The sequence below is a fragment of the Panthera uncia genome, assembly GCF_023721935.1.
Source record: "Panthera uncia isolate 11264 chromosome C1 unlocalized genomic scaffold, Puncia_PCG_1.0 HiC_scaffold_3, whole genome shotgun sequence".
NCBI lineage: Eukaryota > Metazoa > Chordata > Mammalia > Carnivora > Felidae > Panthera > Panthera uncia.
The window spans coordinates 42553419-42577027 of record NW_026057584.1 but is presented as its reverse complement, the minus strand read 5'-3'; the positions used below and the strand labels follow the sequence as shown (position 1 = coordinate 42577027).

The 23609-nt window shown below is 41.4% G+C and overlaps 1 long non-coding RNA gene and 1 pseudogene across 1 annotated transcript in view; one reads left to right on the top strand and one right to left on the bottom strand.

The window, feature by feature from the left end:
- Nucleotides 1–422: 422 nt before the first annotated feature.
- LOC125912045 (uncharacterized) lies at nt 423–573 on the bottom strand (annotated as a pseudogene).
- A 1419-nt stretch (nt 574–1992) lies between these two features.
- Nucleotides 1993–23609, top strand: part of LOC125911352 (uncharacterized) — a 64681-nt gene continuing 43064 nt past the window's right edge. Inside the window, exons 1-2 of the long non-coding RNA XR_007454322.1 lie at nt 1993–3320; nt 7781–7938. This is a non-coding gene — a long non-coding RNA (uncharacterized LOC125911352). The remainder of the gene's footprint in view (nt 3321–7780; nt 7939–23609) is intronic.

Here is a 23609-nt window from a genome sequence, read left to right as displayed (position 1 = left end):
ATCCTGCGTGCCATCATCGGTACCCCATGAGTGTTTGTGATCATAGGACAGTTAAGACTATTTCCTTTGTAGCTACAGACTGTACCTGCATGTCTTTCCAGACTCTGTAGGGCTTACGGAATCTTGAAGTAACCTAGACCCTTAGCATCTGTGACTTCATTTTCAATAATTATAGATATAAGCTTATTTTCATTCTTAAAATTAGTATCCCATTTAAAGTTTCTTGTTCAGTTAAACTAGCCTTCCCATTAGCCCTCTGGGCCACCCCAATTCTTAGTGACCTTCCCATTAGCTGAGTATACAGTCCTAATTATGGAGCATACCTAGAAATCAATCAGTCTGATGCTCTTTTGTGACCTCTTTGCTTTGTTGTTGTATTTGACAACAATGAATTCACTTTTTTTTGCATGGATTTATCTTGTCTTCCCAAATACTGAGTAATTTTGAAGGTTGAAGATCTCAGCTTATCTTTCTTATACCCACCAGAGAGTTTAATATGGTACTTTTTTCAATTAGCAATAATCGCGCCTCGGATAAACCTCATTGGCTACGATACTGCCACTGAGCAAAGCTTAATATGGTACTTTTTTATCCAAAAATGTTTCTTATGTACAAGGTAACAAAATAGTGAGGTGAAGAGCAGAAAATCACACTTTAGTCAACCATACTGTCTATATGAGATAAGAAAAACTCCTTTGGTTATTTCATCACCCCCCCCCCCCGCCAGGTTTGAGAATTGATTTTTTAAAAACGTCATTGATGACTATTTTGTCATTGCACAGGCATGGCTTTTGTGTTATGGAGCCCAAAAGTAACTCTATCCAAAGCAGAAGATGGTAACAGTTCATAAACCTGGAATTTACCCGCGCCATTTAATTAGAACTTTTAATTTGATGAGAACTTTTGTTTTGTTTTGGCCAACCAATATTTAGAATTGGGACCGCTTTGTGGCTCTGTCTACCATGGTTACAGCATCACCATGTGGATCAAGGATCACGAAAGAAAGGCATAGCCAAGGAAATCTGTGATTGCAGAACTCATTAAAGAAAAGGAACATTGTCTTTCCCCACATTATGTTGCTGGCTAAAAAAGAATTGCCTCGCAATCTGGTTAAAGAAGCTATAAAAAACTTTAGTGGGTATTTGCAGCTAAATCTTAATACGACGTGGAAAACAGTGGCGTCGAATTTCAACAAGAGGAAGCAATATATCAAGTACAACCTTGTCAAGGACCCTTGCTAAAGAATTTACTGCCAATTATCAACTATTTGTTGGGGATTATCTATATGTAAGGCTCTGGGTACCTTGGGAGACATAGTGGGGAAAAAAAAAGATAAAATCCATGCTTTTAAGGTCTTTCAAATTTAGTGGACAAGAAGTAGTAATGTAACACTTTATTTATTTGTTTGTTTATTTAAAAGAGAGAGCAGCTGCACGTGAGAGCTGAACAGGGGCAGAGGGAGAGGGAAAGAATCGTGAGCAGGCTCCCTGCCCAGGCGGGGACCCAACTCAGGGCTCCATCCCACAGTTGTGAGATCAGGACGTGAGCCAAAATCAAGAGTTGGACGCTTAACTGACTGAGCCACCCAGGTGCCCTATAATACAACCTATTACGATAGGTGTTTAATGTCACCAGACACACCGTGGGGGAAGGCGAGGGGGTATCAATCTGGCTGAGGGGCTCTGAGAGAGCCCTAAGGAATCGTTTGAATTGGAGGAGAGCTGGCACGATGGATGCCCCCCGGGAAGGACGTGGAGGCAGAAGGCTTCCAGATGGAGAGGACCAAATGAGCGAACATGCAGAGGTAGTGGAGTGTTGTGTGTCTTTAAGGATTAGGCGTTTTCCTGAATGGCTGGAGGAGAGGATTCCTGCCAACAGTGTGTGGGGGACAAACGGGTGGAACTGTGTGTGGGAATTAGCAGTGGAATACAATAAGCCTCTCTCTTAGGATTTGCTTGTGTCCCAGGTAGAAGAGAACTTCTGCTGGTAAGAACCGTGTTTGATTCTTTTTTATCTCTTACTACCAACAAATGCTTAATATTCTTGTTGCTTTTTATAACCTTTGGCATTTACATGAGTGCCTGGAAAACGAGGCCCTTTAGAAATGTTGGATCTGGTGAGCGTGCGTGGTTTTAAAAGCCAAGTGAGAAAGTTTTGGGTTTGGTTCTGTGTGCAGCGAGGAGCCTTCAAAACGTTGTGAAAAAGGAAGTTTGTGATCAGAGCTGTGCTTTCTGAAGATAACATAAGCAACCATATGGAGATCAAATTAGAGAGAGGAAAAGCCCAGGGCAAAGAGATCTGTTAGCAGTTGTCACAAAAACCTAGGTGAGGGAGGCAGAGCCTGGGCTGAGGGGGCAGTGGCCATGGGAGTAGAAGGAGACAAATAAACTCAATTAGATTTGGCCACAGTTTGACGTAGAGAATGCAGAAGATGGACGTGAGGGGCCTGGGGTCACAGTTACCTATCAAACTCAGGGTCCTTAAAAACCTTTCAACAATTTGCTACTTCTGTTTAATCTATCCCTCACTGGTGAAGTCCAGCATAAAATGTTAGTCTTTACAGGCAAAAGCTGGACAAAGCCAACAGCTTGAGATTATCCCCAGATTATCGTGGTTGAAGAAAACTTTCCAGGAGCCTTGAATGCAGGAGCCATTCATAGAGAAGAGGAAGGGCTCCAGAGGATGAGTTAGGGGTTAGTTAACACAGTGACTCTTGTCAGATTTGTCAGGTGAGGGCTAAAAGTGTCAGCTATGCCTCAGACAGTTTGCTTAATGATTTGGAGGGGCCTTCCACGTGACAAGTTCACACAGCTGGATTTAAAATATTTAAGGCATTTCTTTCAAGCATTTGCCTAGCTGGGGGTTGTGATGAGGAGGAGGACTATGGTGTTCGCTTTTCGGGAATCCTACTTCTTTCTTGACTTGAAAAATGTTGTATGAAATCAATAAAATGTGCGTAACAATACATTGTTTTCCCCGAGTGAGGAAATAATTTGGCTGCTGTCCAGCATTGTGCTTATATGAACTGAAAGAAAACATTCACAGCAAGTATGTACTGTAGGTAGTCAGGTTGAGAAGGGCTTCCAACATCATAAATATAAAGAAACCCATGGCTTTACCAAGGATTTCACATTTGTTCACGAAGTGATAAAATTTCAAGAAAGCATCTTCTGACAGCCTTTGAAGATCATGTAGAATAATTTGGTTCCCACAGGTGACTACTGTTTAAAGAAATTGCCACGAGTGTCAACAGCAGAGGCATCAAAACAGTACCGATTACCTATGGACAGTCAGAATCCAGTGATGTCAGAACAGAGGAGGTATGGAATTTATCACTTACAAGATGGTTAAAAAAAAAAAAAAAGAAAGATGGATGAAACCATATGTACGAGAAGCATCACGGAGGACTTCTCAAGTGAAATATCCCATAGCAAAGTAGTAGGCATTTTCTAACAGCTAGAGAACAGTGTTTATTCCCAAGTCCTTGGTGTTGGAAACATTATACCCCAAACAAGGATGAGGCCATTCTTTTTGGACTGAATATTGAGAAGATGATGGAGAAGGAACTGGCATAAGATGGGTGAGAATCAATATTCATTAGATAAAAGAGGTTTCATTATCAGATAAACAACAAGAATTCATCTAAATGACTTTTACTGAACATTTATTTTGTAAATATTACAATAATACAAAAAAATAAAAAAGGACAAATGTACTTCCCAAGAGTCACTGGTACTGACTCAATCATTATTGATTAGAGGCGGGGTTATTCTTTGGCAAAGTTGGATGGAGTGGGATGGGATGACTTTCAATGCTTTCTGTTTCCTGCTTTCCCCCACCACCCCCTGCTTCTTTCCCCTCTTTTTTTTTTTAAGTTTATTTATTTATTTTGAGAGAGGGAAAGAGAGAGAGAGAGGAAGAGAATGAGTGGAGGAGGGGCAGGGAAAGAGAGACAGAGAGACAGATAGAGAATCCCAAGCAGGCCCCAATGCAGGGCTTGGACTCATGAGCTGTGAGATCATGACCTGAGCTGAAATCAAGAGTTGGACATCCAACCAACTGAGCCACCTAGGTGTCCCTATCTCCTCTTTTGATTTTCTCCTTTCCTTGTTCTGTACCCATTCCATGTGCTTTTCCAGACCCTTTCTGTCCCAGAGGAAGGTGAGAGGAAAAGCTAATTCACTCCATGACAGTGGTTTTCAACTCTGGCTCAAGTGACTATAATGAGTTTAGGCAGGGTAGGGAGGATGCTCCCAGAGATTCTGACTTCATTTTTCCTGGGTGGAGTCTGGCCATTTATGGCTTTGATGCAGGCAGGGTTGAGAGCTGAGTGGTCTTCAAACTTTCTCCCTTATACCCTTGAACATAATTTTGAAAAATTCTGTCACTTTGCACATTTTAAAGTTGATATCTAAACTGTTTGACATAAGTTTAAACAGTAGCTTCAAATAACATACTTTTGTATATATTACAAACATTGATTATTTTATTTATTTATTTATTTATTTTGTATTTTTAATACTTATTTAGTTTTTGAGACAGAGAGAGACAGTGCATGAACGGGGGAGGGTCAGAGAGAGAGGGAGACACAGAATCTGAAGCAGGCTCCAGGCTCTGAGCTGTCAGCACAGAGCCCGACGCGGGGCTCAAACTCACAGACCGTGAGATCAGGACCTGAGCCGAAGTCGGACACTCAACCGACTGAGCCACCCAGGAGCCCCAAACATTGATTATTTTAAAATAAAGAGAAGAAATTATTCCATGAGTCCAATGAAACCAAAGACTATGGGCTTTGATTCCTATCTACCATTATCCATTTAAGAAACAGATGAACAAGCCCTCTTTTAAAAGTTGGAAATTCTAATTATTTCCTTTGCTTCCTTGAACTCTGACTTCCATTCCATTTATGTCACAGAAATTTAGGCTTATTGATTATTTCATCATAATTCTCTGCAACAAGAAAATAGTTGTCAACTGAAATTTAACATTTAAAAAATTTCAAAAGGCTTCAAGTTGAAATTATCCTTCCCCACTGCTGAATTATCTTTAAAAGTACTATTAGCATGGAGTTGACATAAATATATTATAAATTTTGATAATTATTAAACTTCAAAGTATGATTTTATCAGCAATGAATTTTTAAATGCAATGTATGGAGCTTTAAAGAAGTCAGTTAGCTTAGTATCCCTTTTTTTTAATGTTTATTTATTTTTGAGAGATAGAACACAAGCAGGGGAGGGGTAGAAAGAAAGGGAGACACAGAATCTGAAGCAGGCCCCAGGCTCCGAGCTGTCAGCACGGAACCTGACACAGGGCTCGAACCCACAGACCGTGCGATCGTGACCTGAGCCGAAGTCGGATGCTCAACTGACTGAGCCACCAAGGGGACACTTCAGTATCCTTTAATGTATAATGTTTAGTGATAAAAATGAAACAGGGTTCGGCACCAGTAACACCCCATTTGTTAATTTTATAGATGCAAATGCTGACAAACCTTGTTCACGTGAACAAAGAGATTGCTATTAGAAAGATATTGTTGGGCACCTGGGTGGCTCAGTTGGTTAAGCATCAGACTTTTGATTTCAGCTCAGGTCATGATCTCAATGTTCATGGGTTCAAGCTCTGCATTGGGCTCTGTGCTGATAGCTTGGAGTCTGCCTGGGATTCTCTCTCTCCCTCTCTCTCTCTCTCTCAATATAAATAAATAAACTTAAAAAAAAGAAAGAATGCTGTTATCACAATGTCAATCACTTTTTTTTAACTGCTTCCGAATTGTATGCAAAAAGCAAAGTACTCAGCAATTTCTTCTGAGAAACATTAATAAATATCAGTGGAAAACTGATTCTTCCTTCAATATTGTTGGAAACAAAAAAAAACTACCTGAGTAACTTGGAGAAGAATTTCTTATTCATTCACTGAATCATTCACTTTCTCAAAACTAACACCAAATAGATCCACTGTTAGATCTCCCCTGAATGCCACCCCAGGAAATGCACCATTGGAATATTTGTGGTGGGTGAGAAGTACATGTTTATTTATTTATTTACTGTAAAGTGAAAAGAAGTAAGAGAAGTGAGAACCCAGAACTGGGTCAACATCTTGACTGCACTTGATCTTGAGCAGATGATTTTTTTTTTTTTAGGAAAGGGAAGAAATGGAAATTGAAGATCTCCAAAAGTCTTTTCTCATTCCCAGTTTATGTATATTTAGTATATTAGTCCTCTCATGAGTATATTTATGTAGTAAGTGAAGACAGTTAAGGAAAAAGGAAAACGTGGTTAATTGGAAGACATGAACTCTTGGAGGTAATAAAGGACTTGTGGATGGGAATGTTTTATTGACTGGAGTTTCTCAGATCCTATGTCATGGGCAACTACAAATTCCCCCTATTTCCTTTTGACTGGCTTGGTTGATATTTGAAAAAAAGTTTCCATGAGTTTGACTGAAGTAGATTTACTACATCAAATATGTAAACTCTCAGTGCTACTACTTAATCCAAATGTAAGGCAGACAACATATTTAATTCTCAGTGTTATAGCAGTTGCACAAAAAAAGGGAAAAGAAACATGGTAAAGTTAATTTTAATGCATTTTATTAAACCCAATATATCATAATATTATTCTTTCAACATGCTATCAATATAAAAACTGTTAATGAGATTTTTTTTTTTTTACATTCTTATTTTTGTTTTAAGCGTTTGAAATCCGGGGTGCCTTTCATACTTACAGGACATCTCAGTTAGCACTAGTCGCATTTCATATACTCAACAGCCACATGTTCCTAGTGGCTACCATACGGGCAGCGTGGCCACAGACGATTGGAAAGTAAACTTGGCACATTTTCTTCTTTATTAAAATTTTTAAAAATGTTTACTTAATTTTGAGAGGGAGACACCGTGTGAATGGGGGAGGGGCAGAGAGCGAGGGAGACACAGAATCCGAAGCAGGCTCCAAGCCATCAGCACAGAGCCCGACGCGGGGCTCGAACTCATGGACCGTGAGATCATGACCTGAGCCGGTCAGACGTTTAACCGATTGAGCCACCCAGGCCCCCCTACTTTGCACATTTTCTAATACCGTTTGGTAGATGTAAAGCCAGTTCTTCAAAAGTAGGAAGAGGCACAAAGCCATTAATTTTCATTTTGCTAAATGGCATCCCTTCCCCTATCTTGTACTCCCTATGAAAACTGGCACTTCACTGAAGTTCTAATTAACTGCTGATTTTTGCAGCGTGTATCACTTCTTGGCAAATGCGCATGGTATAGTACTTATCACTCTCCCAAATTACATTTGAAGTAGAGTAATCAAGTCTATTTTTCATTAGAAAACTGATTTCCTCCAGCTTTGTATTAGTTGCATTGGCTCCCTGTAAACTGCAAAAATCAATGATTTTACACGCTTTTCCAGCAACAGGCTCAGTTTGAGTTGAGATCTACCTCTAGTCCCCATTTCCGCGAGGACTGGGGCTCTCTTGCTCCTCTTCCTCCTCCTCCCATTTTTTTCTCCACTTTCACTCCTCACCTCTGGCCTCCTCTCCTCCCTTTCGGCCACCACAAGCCCAGTTTTAATTCAGGCCCCGATGTGCCCAGTTTTAATGGATGAAAAGTGGTTGGTGAAGCATCTGATTTTCCTTTGCCAGTGACTGGGGCCGTGGCTGTCAAACCCTAGCATGAATCACTGGAGAACTTGTTCTAACCCAGAATCTCAGGCCCTGACTCTGGAATTTCTGATTTAGCAGGCGTGGCATGGGGCCTGAGAGTTCGTATTTTTTACGTGTCCAGGTGATGCCAATGCTGCTGGTCTGAAGACCACACTTTGAGAAGCAGTTTCCACCGCTTGGAGAAGCAGTGGCATAGCGTGATAGGCGTGTGACCCGTTTTGATCAGTAAGCTATAAGGACACCTGGGAAAGCTGGTCCTTCCCGATAAGCAGCCATCAGGTAAAAAAGCATTATTTGTTTCTCTCCCTCCTCCATCTCCTTGCTTTCTCCTTTGGATGATGTCACGTAAGGTCAAGGTTGTCGGAGCTTGCCATCTGGTGACAAAGGAAAACAGGAAAATTTCAGAGATGCCTTTCCACATTCTGAATTACAAAGCCCCCGAAACACCTACCTCCGTGGTCTTGTGTAAAATAATTTTTAAAGTCTTTATTGCCAAGGGGCGCTTGGGTGGCTCAGCTGGTTAGGCATCTGACTTTTTTTTTTTTTCTGTGTTGACTATTTTTTATTTATTTTTATTTTTTAATTTTTTTTCAATATATGAAATTTATTGTCAAATTGGTTTCCATACAACACCCAGTGCTCATCCCAACAGGTGCCCTCCTCAATGCCCATCAACCACCCTCCCCTCCCTCCCACCCCCATCAGCCCTCAGTTTGTTCTCAGTTTTTAAGAGTCTCTTATGCTTTGGCTCTCTCCCACTCTAACCTGTTTTTTTTTTTTTTTCCCTTCCCCTCCCCCATGGGTTTCTGTTAAGTTTCTCAGGATCCACCTAAGAGTGAAACCATATGGTATCTGTCTTTCTCTGTATGGCTTATTTCACTTAGCATCACACTCTCCAGTTCCATCCACGTTGCTACAAAGGGCCATATTTCGTTCTTTCTCATTGCCACGTAGTACTCCATTATGTATATAAACCACAATTTTTTATCCATTCATCAGTTGATGGACATTTAGGCTCTTTCCACAATTTGGCTATTGTTGAGAGTGCTGCTGTAAACATTGGGGTACAAGTGCCCCTATGCATCAGCACTCCTGTATCCCTTGGGTAAATTCCTAGTAGTGCTATTGCTGGGTCAAAGGTAGGTCTATTTTTAATTTTCTGAGGAATCTCCCCACACTGCTTTCCAGAGTGGCTGCACCAATTTGCATTCCCACCAACAGTGCAAGAGGGTTCCCGTTTCTCCACATCCTCGCCAGCATCTATAGTCTCCTGATTTGTTCATTTTGGCCTCTCTGACTGGCGTGAGGTGATATCTGAGTGTGGTTTTGATTTGTATTTCCCTGATGAGGAGCGACGTTGAGCATCTTTTCGTGAGGCATCTGACTCTTGATCTTGGCTCAGGTCAGGATCCGGGGGGGTCGGGGTCTTGGGATTAAGCCCTGTGTGGGACTCCACGCTGAGCATGGAGCCTGCTGAAGATTCTCTCTCTCTCCCTCTGCCCCTCTCCCCTGCTCTCTCTCTCTCTCTCTCTCTCAAATAATAAAAAAAATCTTTATTGTCCAGCCACCCTCTGTCTTGTTTTCTGTTGTTCGCAGTCACAGACACAGTGACTACTCCTCCCAAATCACTATGCCATCAACCGCTTGATTCAACGGTGACAGGGACTTACAACAATGTCATCACAGAATCATGGCCCTAAAACCATAATGCCTTTCTTGAAACCAGAAGACTTTTTTTGGTAAACACTCCACCTCTGGGTATGGTATCTCAGGGCTAAGGAGTTAGAAGAAGCTATGTAGCCTGTCTCAGTGCATAGCGGGGGGGAGGGGGGGCGGCTCTCAACAAGCTGAAACACGGTATCCAGAGTGCTGTTTCGTGGATTAAAGTTAAAGTAGGGGAGACATCCTAGGCAAACCCGCTGATGATACGCAGCTAGGAAGACTGGAGAATGCGTGGGATGTCCGGGACTTTCTGGTGGGAGGCGAAGATGATTTGTTCCAGGTAGCTTCAGAGGAAAAGAACTGGTACCGATGCGTGGAATTTATAAAAAGGTACATTTGGCTCTCTAAAAGAAGACAAATTTTTCCAACACCTAGAGTATGTGTATAAAGAGACTTTCACTATGCAGGGAAGGCTCTGCACTACTTAACTGTTCACCGAGAGCCCAAGAAGCCACTTGCGGTCCGGGTGGCTTAGCCTTCAGCGAAACGCTGAAACAAACTAAAAATTCCCCGTAACATATATTGGGTTTAACCATATGAAACTGCAGGTACTCCATCATTTTGGACTTACATAAATGGTTACTTCATATGATTCTGCGTGATCGAAGTAGAGTAATGTGCTGGGGTGGAACCTGAAGTCTATTTCAGGTCACGGGAAGGGCAGCGTTTAAGCCATCGACATCCATCTCCCTGCAGGGAGCGTGGCTTGCGTGAACCGCAAAGTCGTGGTCAGTTCCCGGAACCTGCAAAAGAGGGCTTGATGGAAAGAGTTACTGACCCAAGAATGAGCCCTTGCTCCAGCTAGTCCCGCCCGATGCTGTGTTTGTTTTGTGTTTGTGTTTGTGGGGCTGGGGGAGGTGGCCCCAGCGTTGGAAGTAGGGATGTCCCTCCAGAATGTCCTAGCTTTTCCCCAAGAAGCCGCTGTTTCTTTTGAATCTGTGTCACTTCATGGGGAAATTAGCCCCCGAGGTTCACAATCAGGGAAGCAGCGGCGCTACCTTTTATTGGCTCTATGTTTACTCTTTCAAGTATCTAAAGGACCTTCTGAATTTTAGCATCTGGGGCTATTGTCCTGTTTTACCCACAATGCTTATACTTTTCTCCATTATAATTATTATATACCTTCTTGACCTCTGGCTTTCTGGAACTTTAAGTCCAAAGTTTTTCAAGTTGGCCCCTAAACTGTCACCTTGCTGTTTTTAGCTGTCCTTAATGGACACGCAGGTTCTCGCTGTATAGATACCACTCTGTTCCCTTTTCTTCCACCCTCGAGGTGCTACTTCTGTCCGGCTTCAGATCTCAGCTTGCTCTAAGAAGCCTTCCGTGACTTCTCCCAGACTAACTTAGGCAGCCCTGCGGTAGGCTCTCAGAGCAATATACACTTCCCAGATCATAGTGTTTTCCTACGATCTGTTATTTAATTTTAATTTGACAAGTAAGCCGGTGGCAATCTTGTATGTGCTGGACACTGTTTTAAACGGCTTACAGTAGCAACTTATTTGATTTTCACAACAAACCTTTGAGGCAGAACTATGACTGCCCCAGTGCACCGATGAGACAAACGAGGCACAATGAGTTAAATCACTTGCTCAGGGTCACAGCTCTTCATTGGGATGGTAGGATTTGAACCCCATGTTCTGGCTCTTTTGTCTATCCTCTTTACCATGGTGATATGCTGCCTCTCTCTTTATTGTCATTCTTTGTTCGATGGTAATATCACAGCCCCCTCCTCTCTCTCTCTCTTTCTCTCTAGCAATCATGTCTCTCTCACTAACCATTGTAGGCCCCCACTAGAGTGTAAGCTCCTTGGGAAGGACAGGGACAATGTCTTCTTTGTTTTCTGTTGAATTCTAGTAACTTCCAAGACAGTGCTTAACACTCGATTGGTATTCAGTCCGTGTTTGTCTAATAAATGGACGCATGGATGTTCATTGCAAACATTTAATGAAGGTAACATTTCTAGGAGGAATGAAATAACAACATCTCTTAAGTACAATCAAAAGGTGATTCAGTTATGCTAGAGGAAAAGAGAACTTATCCTGACAAGTGGTATTTTGAAAATTTCAAATGTCTAAAAAAGATTAAAGCTAAAGGGGATTTCAAGGCCGGTATCGGGCAGTTCAATTTGAAGCAAAGCTTCTGCTATTCAAGCCTTCACCACTCCAGCCACAGGAAAAGGCAGACAGTTATGAAAGCTTGCAGGCTGGAAGGAAATTCTAATTCCTTGGAATGCCCTGAAGAAGGAGGGTGAGCTGTAGACTCTTGACTACTTTCCTGTAAGACCCGATAACCCTGAAAAAATATAAAAAAAAAAAACACATAAAAGAGGGCACGAGCCAGATTAGAGGGCCAAGTTGGAGCTGTGTTATCACAGGTCCTCAAGAAATCAGCAGGGCCAGAAATAAGGCAGGCTGCAGGCAATTACAGATTGTCATTAAAGTTAAAAATATGACCCACAGCGCTGTTGCTGTATAGCTTTAGGCTACTAAAGCTCCATGCTGTTAGTTGTGACATGAGGCATGGGGAAGGACAGTCAAAATTCTGTGCTATTTCTGCATTTGGCTACAAAAATAAAAGTCTGTACATTTCTATACAATTCAAATAAGTCAGTGCAGAAGGATTTTCACGACGTTAAGAAAGAGGAGAAAGGCAGGGAAGATAAGTTAGATCTACTTGAAGAAACGCATTCAAATGACTACTTCATCATTGCTTGGGTTTATGTGGTAGTGGAATCAGTAACAAGGATGAATCTGTCCAACTGGTCCTCTTCAATGGTTTTCAAAGTCAAGAATTGTAGACAGCAGACAATACAGGTATTGTGTCTGATGAATTAAAAAAATGCATGAGGGTTTTGGCCAAGTAAATAACATTTCAAGTAGGTGTTTAATGGGCTGGAAAAATTCACAACAATGAAAAGCCTTAGATGAAAGAAGATTGAATTCTGAATGAGGGCATAAGGATTAAGTGAATGTCAAGATGAACATCCCAGTATGGATCCATTCCTTGTATAACAATTGAACTCCTTACTTCACAGCATGGTAGAGTGTAATTTAACTTAAGAGGGGTAAATGTGCCAAAGAGAAATGATTCAGTAAAGAAGGAAGGATTTTTCATGTCAAGGACAAAGCAATTTGTAATTTGATTTTTAATCTGCAGACAGTAGGTAATATCAAGTCATCAAACAGTCCAAAGAATAGGCTGCTAATTGAAATAGAACGTGGAAACATTAATGAAATTGATTAGAAGTGACAAAGCAGCTGGATTTGTCAGCATTTCAGCAGATGGAATAGCTCTGATTGATGAAATGACAAGGCTCTGAAACAAAACCGAAAATTAAATGTACAGCCAGAGAGTCCTGGCATCAAGAATGTACAATTGCATAAAATTTGAGGAACAGGACGTGAAGGGATCTTGAGAAATACTCCCGAATGGTGTTACAGAATACAATTGTTTGTCACTTGGCTCGAACCTGCCACTTCTGATGACTGCTAGAAGTCTGAGAGTTGCTGTAATAAAATACCTAATGTCGTTGTGTGGCATATATTACCTGTGGCGATATCACCGGTACTGGGACTGCTTTAGAATGACCATCTCTCCACTCTTAATTTATAGCTAGAGCTCCAAGGGCTTTGTCACATTATACAAATGCAACAGTTTCCAAACCATGTTCGTCGAAGCACTAGGGACCCCGTGAGATGCTAATAGATATTCTGTGAAAAGCTTCCTTGGGGTCGAATAAGTCTGGAGAGGGCTGTATATAATATGATTCACTCTTCGCCCCAGCACACATCAGCATAGCCAAGGCAAAGTCCTTTAGTCAAGCAAGAATTTCCTGAGGTTCTATTCTATGACTACTGAGATGAATTTTTAAGAAACACCTGTAATATCTTAGAGGGACTATCGCTCTTTGGTGCAAAGTTTGGAAAATGTACCCTGGTCTTCTGATAGCATTCGTATACCTGGGGCCTTCTCAGTGTCTACCCATTACACTCTGTGAGAGTGACTTAATGCCTGCAAAGAATCTGGCTCACCGTGAAGTATTTTCTCAACCCTTGACGTTTCAAGTGTATTTGCTTGTATTTAGAAAGATGTTGTCTTATTTTTCCCGCTTCTGTTGGTGTGGTTATAGACTCGGTTCCTATAGGTGCCCATAGACTGGCTGCAATTATATTATGCTGAGACTATTTGTCTAGTGAATAGTCTCAATAAGGTCTCAATTTCAGGTAAGGAAAGCAACTGTAGCACCTACTGATGTCAAGTTCTGTGACACACAGGAGCATCTCTTTAAGTTGTACTTAAAACCAAAACCAAAGCCCAAAACAAAACAGAAAACCCCCAAACAACAAGACATCTGATTAGATCAAACATTTCTTCTTTAATTGCCTTACTGTTTTTGTTTGTTTTAATTAAGGCAGCTATCTAAAGGATGCTGTGAATATTTCCCTACGTTCATAGACTAGACCCAATTTCAAATTACCTTCGTTTAAAAAGTAACAATGCATGCGTCCATGACATTGTTTTAACACGAGACAATGAATTAATGCGAACTGCTATGTCAATAGGCCGCAAGATAAAAACCACATGGAGAGAAGAATGGTCAGGAATTAAGGAAGAAGAAGACCACTTTTTCTCACCAGGGAAAAACTGCCTCAAAGGGGGAAAAAGCCCATAAAATGGAGTATAACATTTTTCAGCAAAACGAAACAAAATGAATCAGCCACATATGGTATAACTGGAAGTTATTTATATCTCTTTAAATGTCTATGATCCATGTACACAGGCCAACCCCGAGAGTCATGTTTTTACAGAATATTTAGCTGAGGGTATGTCTTTGACAACTCTTTATTTGGTCATTTTAATGGCTGTTTACAAACCAAGATTGCACCGGGTGAGTCCCTGAGGATTTCTGTATTCTGTCTGCTTCAGCCTGATGGTAGCCTATCTTCTCTTACGTCTTAGCAAACTCGCTCACTGCCCTAGTTTCAGACATTTCGTCTACAAGTGAACATCATGTTTTTGAAATGATAATTTCTGCTGTCCTGATTTTCCAAAGACTTTAATCTCAACAATTAAAATTAAGATTGGGATAGAAGCAATCAGAAGTATACTCTCAAGAAAGAAAATCTCCTGAATGGGGTTTAGTTAATGAAACATTTTCTTTGGTTTTGATTTTCTTACAAGAAGGGAAGAGTTCTTCCCATAATTCCTATAATCAGCGTGGGTCCTGTTTTTTCAAATGTTACTGGGTATAATATATAGAATGTCTGCGGTATTCTTCATTAGTGTTTTTTATTTATTGAAGAAGTTTTAGTTGCAGAACCAGAAAGAACACCCCATCTTGGGCTGAGATGGGACCACTTTCTGGATAGCCATTTAGAGGGGATAAGAGCACTGAAATTTTGGATAACAATCCTGCCGAGTTGCTTAAATTTGTGTTCACCTAATGTTTGCCTGGGCAGGACAGTAACAAGCATGGTTAGATCCATTTCTTAGTCTGTTTCCTATTCTTTCTTACAAAGAACAAGAAGGAAAGGGCAAGGAAGGTGGAGAAAGGCAGATATTTTACTATTAGAACGTTAATTTGCACACTTTTCCAACAGTTAAATTTATAAAGCTGAACTATGATTTATACGATCAAATTCCAAATATTACTTGACTTCAGAAAGTGTTGTACATTGCCGTTGCTAAAATGGCAAGAGAAGTGGGCTCAAGTTAGAATCTAATCTAGGATGAGTGATGTTCCGGTGGGCAGGTCTTTACCAGGTTTTCCCATAAGGCTTGGGGCCCAGAACTGTAGCACGGCATTGGTTACTGCCTTCTGGGTCTGTGGATGTTCATCAGGATCCAGTGACTACAGCGTAAATTTGGGTAGTGCTTCCAAGGTTTGGGGGATGCCCACTGCAGTGGTCTTCTATTGGAGATCGACTCTTGTGAGATGGTTCGTTGTTTTCATCTGTCTTGGGAAATCACATATCCAGACGGCTTTCGTAAATAACAAAATATTTACAAAGATCACAAGAGAATATATGTCTCTACATATACAGTTTTCTAAAACCCAGAATTGAGTAACTTAGAGGACATGTCAGGACAGACTCAGTATGTAGTGTCCTCTCATTTCTCTTGGAAAGTGACAAGCTGTCATTAGAAAGTGAACTGTTCTCTTTTACTGGTTTCTAGGAGTTTGGCTTTTTAGAGAGTTTCTGTATCTAACTAAACTTTTGGTGACATATTCTATTCTCCCTCCCACTTTCACAAGGTAAAATATTACCTTAACTAGGTCAGCTGGCCTGTCCACGAACTGACTCTTACATGCTGAGTCCTTTTATCTTAGGGGTTGATGGGATCCAGGAACCTGGTTCTGAATGCTCTGGAATGATGGAGAATCCTCAGGTATGGCACGCTCACATCCTGGATAGGGGCCTTGTGAAAATCATGGTTGTGTCTCAAGCAAAAGCTTGAGGCGAGATGAAGGAAAACTGCATTTAGGGAATGCTTTTGGAAGGACTTTGTTTCACTCCCTTGTCTCTACAAGTCCTCCTCACTTTCTTTAACCATAAGAACTATGTATTTTCAGATTTGGAAGATTCTTAGAGTAGTTTATCTGATGAACACTCACTGCTTGTGGGAAAATCCCTTCTTTCTGCCTGATGATTGAGTCAGGGACTGTTAATGAGGGAGACATCAAGGGTCCTCCCCCGATTCTTTTCTCTCTTACAGTTTCTTCTTTCATTATTCCCATCGTGAATATATATGATGATATATAAGTATATATGATATATAAATTGTCTTCCTATACAATTCACATGAAATTCTTTTGAGAATACAATTGTTTAAGGAATTAGAATCCTCTTTGGAATTATGACAATGGGGATAGAAAACGTTGTTATTGGGTAGACTTTTATCAAGAGGAATTGATGAGAGCGGAGACAGATTGGAAACAGGGGAGAAGGAAATAAAAGCATCAGAGGCATCTAGCCCCAACCTGGAAGAAAGGCAGGGTACCAGACCATGCAGAATAGTTTGGGAGATGCAGGATAGTTGGGGAGAAGATGCTAAATTTAGTTTTGGACACGTTGAATTAGGACTGTCAGGGGCAAACAATCCCAGATGTCAGAGGCTCAGGTTCATGAAGCAAATTTGGGAGATGTATTCGTCTCCTCTAGCTGCTGTAAAAAATTACTCCAAACTCAGTGGCATCAAGCAACACAAATTTATTCTCTTACAGCTCTAGAAGTCAGAAGTCTGAAATGGGTCTCACTAGGCCAAAATCAAGTGCTGGCAGACCTGTGGAGGAACAATCTGTTTGCTTGCTTTTTCGAGTTGCTAGATGCTGTCTGCATCCTTTGTGGACCCTTCTACCGTGTTCAAAGCAAGAAGCGCAGCGTCTTCAAATAGTTCTGTTACTCTCCTGTCACCCTCTTTTACTTACAAGGATCCTTGCAAATACATTGCATCCACCCAGAAGATCCACATGCTGGAAAATCCCTTTAGCCCCTTTAGCCACGTAAGTGATCTATTCTTGGTTCTGGTGATTAGGACATAGGCATCTTTGGGGGGGGGGTGCATTATTCTGCCTACCACCTGTGTGTTCACCTAGAGGTAGTAATTCTATTTCTTCTTTTATATTCCCAAGGGAATGTTGGGGGCGGGGGAGAGGAAAGAGAGAATGAGACACACCCACACACACCCACGCAGAAGGACAGAGAGAGAGACAGAGAGACAGAGAGAGAGTAAGCCCAGAGGACTGAAAAGTACGATTTTCTTAGTTTCTATCATCTTGTTTTCCTCTCCCACATTCCCCTTTCTGTTCATTCTCTTCTCAGTATCAGGGCTAATTCCCTTGGAATACCATGCTTTCCTCCCCCTTTTAACCACTCTTGCGTGTCTTCTCAAACAAGACTTGAACTCTGGTGGCATTGCTCACAGAAAACAAAGTGATTTTATTTCGTTTGTTCTCACCTGTGGCCTTGCAAAGCCCTGGGATTTCAAAAAAAAAAAAAAAAAAAGCCAAAGGAGAGCTTATTTTCATTTGTTTGGTCTTTGCGGTCTTTAGTCCTGTCTACTCAGCCTGAATTTTACAAAATAGCATCGTAGTTGTACTTCTGCTAAGTGAGCCACATGCAGTTCATCCTTTGCCACCACTTAAATAATGAGGAAATAATTGTGTTTTCAATACCAGGACGAAACTGCTGTGCTATTGACAAAGTCTTAATTGATTTGAAATATGAGAAAGCTCAGGCCCTTCTCTGATATAATTGGCTTAGGCCCTTGGGTGCTCTACCTGGATTTAACTATTGAGAATGCTTACTGAGTGCCGATTTCCCCTCGGGCCCTGTGCTCAGTGCTGCCACACGCTTGATCTGCGAGGCAGCGCGTTGCTGGCTGAGAAGCCACTTAACCCGTGGCAGCAAGGTATGTGGCTTGGGAGTCTACATCCATTCATTCAACTATTGATTTTTTTTAAATTTTATGTATTTATTTAGGGAGAGCAAATAAGGGGGAAGGGCAGAAAGAGAGAAGAGAGAGAGAGTTCTAAGCAGTCTCCGAGATGTCAGTGCAGAGCCTGATGGGGGGCTGGAACTCACAAACTGCAAGATAATGACCTCAGCAGAAGCTGCACGCTTAACTGACTCAGCCAACCAAGGTGCCCCTGACCACGGATGTTTTTATTCTGAAGTAAACACTGGCGTGCCTGTGGTGTGCTAGACATTATGCTAAACCCAGAGGATGGAACACTGAATAAACCATAGTCCGTAGTAATTAAGGTACCTTTAGTCAGTGGTTGGGGACAGAAGGGGAAAGTCCCGTAAGAAAATAGGCAGCTACATTATACCATGCAGATGAGGTGATGGGGATGGTGTGCCTAGAGTATTATGGGAACACACACAAGAGGTGCTCAATCCAGACACGGGTTCCAGGGAAGGCTTTCTATAGAAAGTAACATCTAAGATGAGTCCTGAAGGACCAGTAAGAATGAATCAGGCAAAGGGAGAGATGGGGAGAAGGCATCAAGATCTTTCTGGGGAGAAGGGCTAGCAGGTACAGAAGAGGAAGCAAGAACAGTGTGGTTGAAATCCTTACTCATTTCCTTCTGTCTGAGTATCCTTGGGAAATTGCTTAACCAGTCCAAGTCTGAATCCCTTCGTCTGTGAAACGAGGCTAATCACGTCTCAGGGAATTGTCCAGGAAATGGTGGAGCTGGGCTGTAACATATTGTCTAGGGATAATCTATTTCTTGGTTTTCACTTTGCCTTTTGTTTTTCGCTAGTGACATTCGTGGAGAGTGATCCTCTCCGCTCTACAAAAGAACTCAAAGCCCAAATAACAAAAATAAAATCCCAATTTAAACATGCTCTAGATTTCTTAGCCTCAATCCAGGGTATTTATTCTGACAGCTCCAATGCAATTTAGATTTAAGTGATTAACAATGATTTTAATTTATCAATCACAGTTGAAGTAGTACTCTTACCCACATGTGTGTGCATATCACACACACACACACACACACACACACACACACACATTTTTTTACTAATACCTTACCATCTATTTTTCAGGACACTTGGTAGAACAGATGAACACATGCCCCCGGGATTTGAAAAAGACCAGTCATGGTCCTAAAAAATAGCGTGTGTTTTCTTTGACTTCCTGTAAGGTATTTTCATGGGAAGTTTTCTTCCAGGGAAACCCTGAGTTTGTTAAACTGGAGGTGCTCTTTCAGATGTTGGTTACAGTTGGGGACAGTGGGCATGAGTATGAAGGAATGAAAACTTGAATTATTTTAAGTGGGGACAGTTTAATCATGCTGGTTGATGAACGCATCCTGCAACTTAGAACAATTTGTCCTTTCTATGCAAGTCTGCATTATCATCATTTGTCATTGTTCTTGTTATAAATACATTAAGCACTTGGGGATCCTGGGCGATAGTAATATTTCCAGGGCAGGGTGTGTAAAAATTATTTATTGTTCAACAGTTAAATGAGCATCTCAAATTCATAGAAAATGGAGAGGCAGACATAGCATAGTGAGTTATGGGACGTCAGTGAAGACGTTAAAAACAAAATACCTTTGTTTAAATGTTGGTCCCACTACATAGCCCTGAAAAATTATTAGTCTCTATGCTTCAGTGTTCCCGTCTGGAAAATGGAGGTACAAACGATACTTTCCTCAAAGGATACCTAAAAGAATTAAATGAAACAATTTATTAGAAGTAACTATGTTTTATGTAGTGCTGCATGAAAGATAAATATTATTAGGTACCATTATGAAAGGTTTTTTTTTTCAAGTTTAATTTCTGGGGGCCAAGGGCAGACCACCCCAACATGCACGGTCTCAAAGGCATGTAGATTATTTTGAGCTGAAACCAATCAAGGACCAAAAGACTCAGGAAGAAACTTTGACCTTCCCCTCCTAACTGCCTAAAAAGATTAGAAGAAGAAGTGTACCAGGAAGACAGCTATTCAGAGATTACCTTTTACCTAAGAAACTGATCTGCACACCAGGGCACCTTGGTTTTCCAAACATCTCTCCTCACCTGCTTGCTAATGACCTTCTTCCCTTTTGTATCTCGGACTCCTACCCTGCTCCTTAGCTCTGGATGACATATATACACCTCATTTTGCCTGTCTTTGGAATTTCATGTCCGTGTGGATTCCCTGTACATATAAAACTAAGTTTGATGTTCTCTGGTTAATCTGTCTCATGTAAATTTAATTCTTAGTCCATCTAGAAGAAATTTGGACAGAGGAAATTGTTTTTCTCCGCAACAAACTCATGTTGCAACCACTGCACTAGAGCCGAGAAATAGGAGGGAATCGATGACCCTGGAAATCTTCTCCAGTGACGGAATCAAAGGAAAGCAGTTGGATGTAGGCCAGAGTGGCAAAGGACACGAAACCCAAGATCCCAAGGGTCAGTTTTTGCAGGCCGGCATATCAGCCTACCTGCACAGGTCCTGCACAAACTGTTTGGATAATTATCAAAGTAATGGGACGCCAGTAAATCAGATCAAGGAAGGTCCAAGTCGGAGAGCTAGGATCCTGAATGTTGGCCTCCAACGATTTTTTCAGCTGTTGCCTTTTGAATATGATTTTATCCTAATAAGCTAATTAAATCTAAAAGTGTGAAAGTGAGTCTGAACATGGGCTTATCTTTGACTCTTGTCTTCTTTTTTTTTTTTTATTTTTTTTTTATTTTTTATTTATTTTTGGGACAGAGAGAGACAGAGCATGAACGGGGGAGGGGCAGAGAGAGAGGGAGACACAGAATCGGAAACAGGCTCCAGGCTCCGAGCCATCAGCCCAGAGCCTGACGCGGGGCTCGAACTCACGGACCGCGAGATCGTGACCTGGCTGAAGTCGGACGCTTAACCGACTGCGCCACCCAGGCGCCCCTCTTGTCTTCTTTTTTAAATAAGCACAGTTACTCTCTGTTCCTCTCTCTCTTGAGATATATTTCCCAGCTATAACACTTCAGACTAGATTGCGCAGGCTCCCTCCATTAACACTGCAACGCCTCCCATCGCTGGCGCAGGCCTGATCTGGGCACGCCTGATTAACGGGGACTCACTCCCACACAGGCAACTTGCTAGAAGATCTTCATCCCTCCCTCTGCTCTGCAGAGGGCACTGCTCAATGCCTGTGAGTAGACATGCTTAATTAAGTAAGGGTTCTTACTGTTAATAACATTCTATTTTTGATCCTGAGATGTTCTTAATTCTAATGACAATTCCACTCTTAAAAGGACCTGGACAGCAGGCCAGAAGTGCTCTTTGGTGAATTTATTAAACATTATTTAGGCTGATAACAATCTGTTTTGTAAATCAGGAGAAATTGAACAATTACCCAGATGTCCCCCGAGCAAGGGTCACATTGGGTCTGAACAGATTGCTGCTTTTTTTTTTTTTTTTTTTTTTTTTCCCTTCAGTGCTTCATATTACCTTTCTGACTTTAAGAGTTTGCTTGGGTGTTAAAGAGAGAATATAAACAATGAATCTATGTGACGATATGCTACATGACCCACATCTAACGCACTCTGGCTTTCCTTGAATAAAGGCTTCATGACAAGCCATTGCAGGAAACACTTCGGGGCTTTATAAGGCTAATTAGAATTTCATTAACTTAATCATAAGTTACCTCTGGCTCAGGTCTGCTTGTTACCTCTTCCCTCTCAGTTTGGATTTTGACCCATGGGTTTCCTGTTTAATGTGGCAGCTGCTTAGATCCTATGTGAAAGATAGGCTTGAAATGCATGCAGTCAAGGGGCTATCTTTCTCAGTCTGTTTGAAGTGCACCTGGAAATTGTAAGCTCAGGAGGAAGAGAAAAAGCTCAAATGCCTGCAGAGACGGCAGCTTGAAGTGTTAAATGGGCGACACTCTAAGGGAACATGGCCACATGCTGTCTCTGCACCAAGGGTGCTTTGGTCTTAAAAGAAAAAAAAATCAGATCTCATTTAAAAAGACTGCATGTGGTTTCCTCCCCCGATCTAAGTTTCAAGATTCACTTAGAATGAAAATCAGGCAACAGCAAAAAAATCAAAGTTTAAAATGTCACACATAAACTCATCAGTTTATGGAAATGGAAAAATACTGAGGAAGGTACATCTGGAATGTAATCCAATAGCTCTGAGAGCGATGTGCTGTTCAAAGGCATGAATCCTGTATCACTTAAGACAATCTGCTGGCTGCTCTAAGTCTGACAGTTCGTGGCACGTTGTAAATTCACCTGAATCTGATTTATGTGCATGCAAACACCGTAATGAGAAGAATTACTATGACCGTTAGTGGTGGATTCTCTACGAACGGATGCCAAGGTGTTGGCCAATTGTTGGTGCCGTGCCAAACTTGTTTCTTCCTTGTATGTATTCTTTCAAATCACAGATTGATTTGATTGAGGGGCAATTATAAATGATTATGGAAGAGTTTTGTTTTGTTTTGAATGTGGCTAGATCATTCTGTACTTTAAACTGTTCAGGGTTTGGGGCGCCTGGGTGGCGCAGTCGGTTAAGCGTCCAACTTCAGTCAGGTCACGATCTCGCGGTCCATGAGTTTGAGCCCCGCGTCAGGCTCTGGGCTGATGGCTCGGAGCCTGGAGCCTGTTTCCGATTCTGTGTCTCCCTCTCTCTCTGCCCCTCCCCCGTTCATGCTCTGTCTCTCTCTGTCCCAAAAAAAAAAGAAAAAAAAAAAATGATGAACGATTTAAAAAAAAAAACAAAAAAACAAACTGTTCAGGGTTTTATTTTTTTTAAGTTTATTTTGAGAGAGAGAGAGAGAGAGAGAGAGAGAGAGAGAATGCATGAGTGAGGGAGGGGCAGAGAGAGAGGGAGAGAGAGAAACTTAATTAGGCTACGCACTACACTGTCAGCCCAGAGCCCAACCCAGGGCTTTCTCCCTGGGATCTCGAACCCTGAGATCATGACCTGAGCTGAAATCAAGAGTTGGAAGCTTAACCGACTGAGCCACCCAGGTGCCCCTAAATTGTTCAGGGTTTTAATTGGAAAGATGTAGGGTATCTCACCTTGTTTGGTTTGATCTGGTTTTCTGTGCATCCAAGGGTAATAGAGGACTGATACTGGTTATAAGATTGTATTGATATCTCTCTATACATCACCTTTTAAAAATACATCGCCTTTTAAAATACAATTGTTATTGGGGCGCCTGGGTGGCTCAGTCGGTTAAGCTTCCGACTTCAGCTCAGGTCACGATCTCACGGTCCGTGAGCTTAACCGAAACGTTTTTCTTCTTATAGGTTAAGCATAGCTAGGCAAGAAGAGCAACGATCTAGGGGCCTCAGACAAAGAAAAAAAAAGAATAGGATGATTGGCATTCCAAGTACAATTAGGACAATGAGTGCAGAATTGAACTTTCAATCAAACATTCAAAACCCAAATTTATAGCAAGTGCCCACTACATACAAGGTACGATGTGAGGTATTCTTTTGTCAGAAAAAATTGAGGAAGAATACTGAAATGGGCCAAAAACAGAAAGGAAAAAGGAAAAGAAAAAAAAAAACCCAGGAATTTTGAATGTCTTGTCTAACATGACCTTCTGGGTTATCTCTGATTTTCATTGTCTTTTGGCTATTTTTGCAACTCTCTAAGTTGTAGAGAATTGATAATAATGTAAATAATAATGTAATACTGGTCTTGTCCATGGAAATTTAGGTTAATTGTGTCTGGTGGAAAGAAATTGATTATAACCCTGTGAATATACCTGTTTGGCATCCCGTT